The sequence below is a fragment of the Olea europaea genome, chromosome 19, assembly GCF_002742605.1.
Source record: "Olea europaea var. sylvestris chromosome 19, O_europaea_v1, whole genome shotgun sequence".
In the NCBI taxonomy this organism is placed as follows: Eukaryota; Viridiplantae; Streptophyta; class Magnoliopsida; order Lamiales; family Oleaceae; genus Olea; species Olea europaea.
This window is the reverse complement of record NC_036255.1, coordinates 4,227,941-4,234,092: the sequence shown is the minus strand read 5'-3', so window position 1 is coordinate 4,234,092 and position 6,152 is coordinate 4,227,941. Positions and strand designations below refer to the sequence as shown.

The 6,152-nt window shown below is 31.7% G+C and overlaps 1 long non-coding RNA gene across 2 annotated transcripts; it reads right to left on the bottom strand.

Annotated features, from left to right (window-relative positions):
• Nucleotides 1–294: 294 nt before the first annotated feature.
• LOC111368563 lies at nt 295–5,773 on the bottom strand. 2 transcript variants are annotated; one of them, XR_002698009.1, is made up of 2 exons: nt 5,715–5,773; nt 295–590 (listed from the first exon to the last, which is right to left on the bottom strand). It is a non-coding gene; the product is annotated as an uncharacterized LOC111368563 (long non-coding RNA). The 2 variants fall into 2 exon arrangements; XR_002698008.1 differs by lacking the exon at nt 5,715–5,773 and adding an exon at nt 2,310–3,099.
• Between the last annotated feature and the right edge of the window lie 379 nt (nt 5,774–6,152).

Here is a 6,152-nt window from a genome sequence, read left to right as displayed (position 1 = left end):
GAGCAAGAACTTTTCCTAAACCTCAAGCCATTGTGCCCAAAGTGAAGGTTTAATGAACTGAACTTCAAGTTTTATGGAGTGAGTATTGATAAAGTTGATATTCACTGACACGATCCCCCCTGAATCACCTTAATAGACTCGACATGTGTCATGCACCGATGATAGATATCAGCTAAACGCCGGACCCACCACCAAGGCAACTTTGACTTGCTTGACTAAAAGAAAATATTTTTAACAGAATTTTGACAAAGTTTCCCCTAAAATACGAACTAAAACCACCTGAACAATAATCAATTTTCCTCAAATCAATACCTATAATATAAATCAGGGTACGCCAGCCCCTCGAAATACAGCCTATTCAAATAAAATGCTGGAAAATCAATATTCACTTGCTTTACAACCAACAATCCTCAAATATACTAAAGATACCAAATATTTAATGAGTCCATGATGAACTTTTCTGATTTAAACTATATGTATCCCATAAGAACACATAATGTATAATCTCATAAATGATGTCATATAACCTATGGCGCGTGACTCAATTCGGTGCTTCGACAGGCTCCAAAGCTGCTCAATTCGTCTGCTTTCTGTCTCATAAAGAAAAATGTGAAAAATATATGAGTTTAAAACTCAGTGAGTGGATAATTTGTGAATAAGTAAACTTTTCTCATTTATGCATATTTTTTTGAAAATTCTTGCACTACTAAAATTTCTAAAAATTCTGAAATCTGGTAACACTTTTAAAATCAAACATGAATATATCATAAAATTATTTGTTCTTCATTCTAGATAAGTAATTGTAAAATGTAACGAATATAAATAATATGACATTTGTGAAAATCTATGAAATATTGCTGCTACTCAATACTATAAGCTGAAAGCTTTAATCTAAGAATTGAATAGACTGAATTTTATAATCTGAAATCTGATAAGCTGTAGAAATACTGAAAAATCACACCAAAAAGATACCCAATTAATAGCCTTACTCATGTACAGAGTAATCTCGATGTACAAGGCAGAGTCATTCAAATCTGATATTTTGACAATCTGATAATCTAGTCATACGTACGCAGAACTGCCCCAAAGGCTAATCACCCTAGTACATGGCCCAAAGCCTATGTGTGTACGAGAGTGGGGTCCAAGGACCTCTGATAATCTAGTCATACGCTATGAAAATATATACACAATAGTGCAGAGCGGGTAAAATCACCATAACTAATCGTACATTGTGGAAATACATTCACACCAGTGCAGACTGAGGTAAAATCACTTGGGTACTTTTTGATGGTTTTTAGAGGTAACTTTAGCTATACTGAAATATGTAACACAAATAAAACATGCTCATTAAATGATTTAATTGAACTGGATCAAACTTTAAAAATATCTGATTCTAAATCAACTTTATTCTAATAATCATGCTATCAACATAACTTTATAAAATAAGAAATTTGAATTTAATGAATACTTAATTCTGAAAATAAACTTTATCCACTCACTGCTCTATGGATAAAACTCTGGCTAAATTAACCGGCATCTCTCCAAACTTCCACGTCATTGCTTGAAATAACGGTATAATAACTCAAATTAAAAAATGACAATTAAACTAATGCAAAGTCATCACTTAATTCCTCAACTTTCAAATTTTCTCTTGAATCTCCATTTCTCAATACTTGAATGAATTCTCCAAAAAAAAATTTCTCTAACAATTTATCAACTAATCACCATTCATTATCAATTTCATTAAATCACTTGCACTTCCTTAACATCACCACCTTATTTGTATACAACCCCTATACCGAATTTAGTCAAATACATAAACTTCAATATTTGTCATATAACTTCATTCAAACCTTTAAAAATCTGAAAATAAGAACTTTCACAAAAACATCACTAAAATCCCATAATGTTAAAATCTGGTACCAATTTTCCATATTAAAATCTGGTATGAAAACCTTTGACAGAAATAGCATTATTTTGGGCAGATTTTTAAAAACAGCGACTGGATAGGATTTTGTCCAAAATGGCTTGTATTAATTACTTAAAAATGGAGAAATCAACCCCAAATCCTTAATTTAAGTGATTAACATCATATAATCCCAATAAATCAAAGAATAAGAATCTATTTCATAAACCTATTTTCAAAGTTTCCCCCCTTTTCTTTTCTTTTTTTCCAACACTAATAATTCAATATATATTTCTTTGACCACAAATACTTACTAATAACCTTTAATTCTTCCTAAATTTAAGGAATTTTCATAAACCCTAAAATCTAATATCATTCTTAAATAAGCAAAACTTATGCTTACCTTGAAAAATTGAGGAGAAAATCGAGGACTTAACTTATCTTCCCCCTTTTTTTTTTCTTTTCCCTTTTTTTCTTCCTTTCCTTCCCCATTTTTCCTCCTTCCCAGCTTCTGCCCGAATTCTACTGTGTGCATGTGTGTGTTTTTAGTGTAAAATGGGTTTAATGGTAATAAAATAAAGGGGACACTAACTTAAATTGCAAAGGAAGTCCCTCTTCTATAATATAATATAAAGTTAAATCCTAAACTTCCAAAATATATAATTAGATCCCAAATTTTTTATGTTGTCCAACTTAAACCTTCAAAATATTCGTCACAATAAATTAAGTCCCAATTAAAATGAATTATTTCATTTTAGTCCCTTTTGACTTTGACTTTGACTTTGACAATTCAACTTTTGAGTTTTGACTTATTATAATGAGTTGTAACAATCTTGCCTCATTAAAAGAATTTCGTCCTCAAAATTCAATGAACTAGAATTCAAATACATAAATATATAGAGCTCAAAGCATACCTGATCTTCATATTCCCGTGATGTCTCTTCTACTGATTGCCTTCTCACAATTTAACTAGCACACTAATTTAACTGCACAGAATTTATTCTTTCTTGTCCTTGGATTTTTCTTGACCTTTCCTATATCGATATCCTTACAACTATATTAAGACGAGCTCTCATTAATTGCACTAATAATCTTAACTCATATTTTACATCCGATATTTACTAAACTTTAGAAATAGACGATACATTCTTAAATATCAAATACACTGTTGTAAACTTATCATTAAACAATTGACCCAAGGACATGCGGTACATCCGGGGTACCGAAGCGTGTACCTAATGGACACACGACGACCCCTGGTTGGAGGAAGCGCATGTGGACAGTCTGCTGTGGCAAATGAATCTCAAATATGCCAGAAGTGTGGTCGACCAGTTGGTTCAAAAAACTCTGTACCTCGAAAAAGAAGAGAACAGGAGAAAAACCAACAAAAAACTTCAGAAGAAATCACATTAGAAAAAATTGATCAATCAAATATTGAATGTACGGTTCTTGAAGAACCAAAGGTGTCCGAAAATAATGAGATCTCAATAAATTATACGATATCTCATAAATTATGGGAACGGAATAATATTGTTATAAACAATATTTTCGCCTTTAACATGGCTCTTGATATTATGCAAAATGAGGATCTTGAACCACAGTCTGTTAATGACTCTCGAAATAGAAATGATTGACCAAAATGGAAAGAAGTCATACAGGCAGAATTGAATTCTTTGGAGAAACGAAAAGTGTTAGGACTAGTAGTTCGAACACTTGAAAATGTAATCTCTGTTGGATACAAATGAATTTTTGTACGAAAGAGAAATGAGAATAATGAAATTACAAGATACAAAGCCCGACTAGTGGCTCAAGGTTTCTCCCAAAGATCGGGAATTGATTATGAGGAAACATATTCTCCCGTAATGGATACCATCACTTTTAGGTTCTTAATTAGTTTGACCGTGTCACAAGGGCTCGATATGCGCCTTATGGATATAGTAACTGCCTACCAATATATTTCACTTGACAGTGACATATATATATGAAAATCCCTGAAGGATTTAAGGTGCCAGGAATAAATGATACATGTTCGAGAACTATGTTCTCAATTAAATTGCAAAAATCATTATATGGATTAAAACAATCCGGACGCATGTGGTCTAATCGCTTTAGCGAATATTTGTTGAAAGAGGGTTATAAAAATGACGATATCTGCCCATGTGTTTTCATAAAGAAAACAAATATTGGATTTGCAATTGTGGCAGTTTATGTCAATGATTTAAATTTAATTGGAACTCTTGAATAGCTCAACAAAACTGCAGATTATTTGAGAAATGAATTTGAAATGAAAGATTTGGGGAAAACCAAAATTTGTCTTGAATTACAAATTGAACATTTTCCAGTGGGATTATTTGTTCATTAATCTACTTATACAGAAAAAATCTTGAAACGCTTTTATATGAATAGTGTACATCCATTGCCATCATCTATGGTTGTTCGATCACTTGATGTAAAAAAAGATCCATTTCATCCACTTGAAGATGAAGAAAAGATTCTTGGTCCTGAAGTACCATACCTTAGTGCAATTGGAGCATTAACTTATCTTGCAAATTGCACTCGACCTGACATAGCTTTTTCTGTATATCTCTTTGCAAGATATAGCTCTACACCAACTCAAAGGCATTGGAATGGTGTTAAACATATTTTTCGTTACCTAAAAGGTACTATTGATATGGGACTGTTTTATTCTCAAAAGTCAGGATCTGCTTTAGTGGGATATGCAGATGCATGTTATCTCTCTGATCCACATAAAACTAAATCACAAACATGATATGTGTTTACATGTGGAGGAACAGCTATATCATGGAGATTTGTAAAGCAATCATTGACAGCAACATCTTCAAATTATTCTGAGATTATTTCAATCCATGAAGTAGGACGAGAATGTGTATAGTTGAGGAATATGACCTATCATATCCAATCATCATGTGGATTGACTTCAACAAAAGATAATCCAACAATTTTATTTGAAGATAATGTAGCTTATATCGCACAACTCAAGGAAGACTATATCAAAGGCAACAGGACGAAGCATATTTCTCCAAAATTCTTTCATACACATGAACTTCAGAAGAATGGTGACATTGATATTCAACAAATTCGCTCAAGTGACAATGTAGCTGATCTATTCACAAAAGCGCTGCCAACATCTACATTCAAGAAATTAGTTCATGAGATTGGAATGCGTCGACTTAAAGATTTTCAGTGATCAATATCATGGGGAGTAGCTGTACTCTTTTTCCTTTGCTTTGGTTTTGTTCCATTGAGTTTTCCTAACAAGGTTTCAATGAGGTAGCATTTAATTTTAATACTCCAAAGTAACTGTACTCTTTTTCCTTTGTTTGATTTTTTTCCCATTGGGTTTTTATCAAACAATGTTTTAACGAGACAGATATTTTGTAATATGTCATTCAAGAAGTAGTGTTGTAAATGGAAAGTCCATTAAAGTTTGTTGGTGAATGACATTTGTACCACTGTAGCACTAAAAATTATTACCATTATATCCCTGATTCTTACCTATAAATATAGGATTTTGATTTTCAATAATATACACAAAAAGTTTATAGAGTTTTCTCTATTTTCTTTTCCTCTCATTTTATAACAGAAATAAGTATCTATTTCATAAACTCATTTTCAAAGTTTCCCCCCTTTTCTTTTCTTTTTTTCCAAAACTAATCATTCAATATATATTTCTTTGACCACAAATACTTACTAATAACATTTAATTCTTCCTAAATCTCGAATTTAAGGAATTTCCATAAACCCTAAAATCTAGTATCATTCTTCAATAAGTAAAACCTATGCTTACCTTGAAAAATTGAGGAGAAAATCGAGGACTTAGCTTATCTTCTCCTTTTTTTTTTCTTTTCTTTCCTTTTTTTACCTTTTCCCATTTTTTCTTCCTTTCCTCCACCATTTTTCCTCCTTCCCAGCTTCTGCCCGAATTTTACTGCGTCCATGTGTGTGTTTTTAGTGTAAAATGGGTTTAATGGTAATAAAATAAAGGGGCCAGTAACTTAAATTGCAAAGGAAGTCCCTCTTCTATAATATAATATAAAGTTAAATCCTAAACTTCCAAAATATATAAGTAGATCCCAAAATTTTTATTTTGTCCAACTTAAACCTTCAAAATATTCGTCACGATAAATTAAGTCCCAATTAAAATGAATTATTTCATTTTAGTCCCTTTTGACTTTGACTTTGACAATTCAACTTTTGATTTTTGACTTATTATAATGAGTTGTAA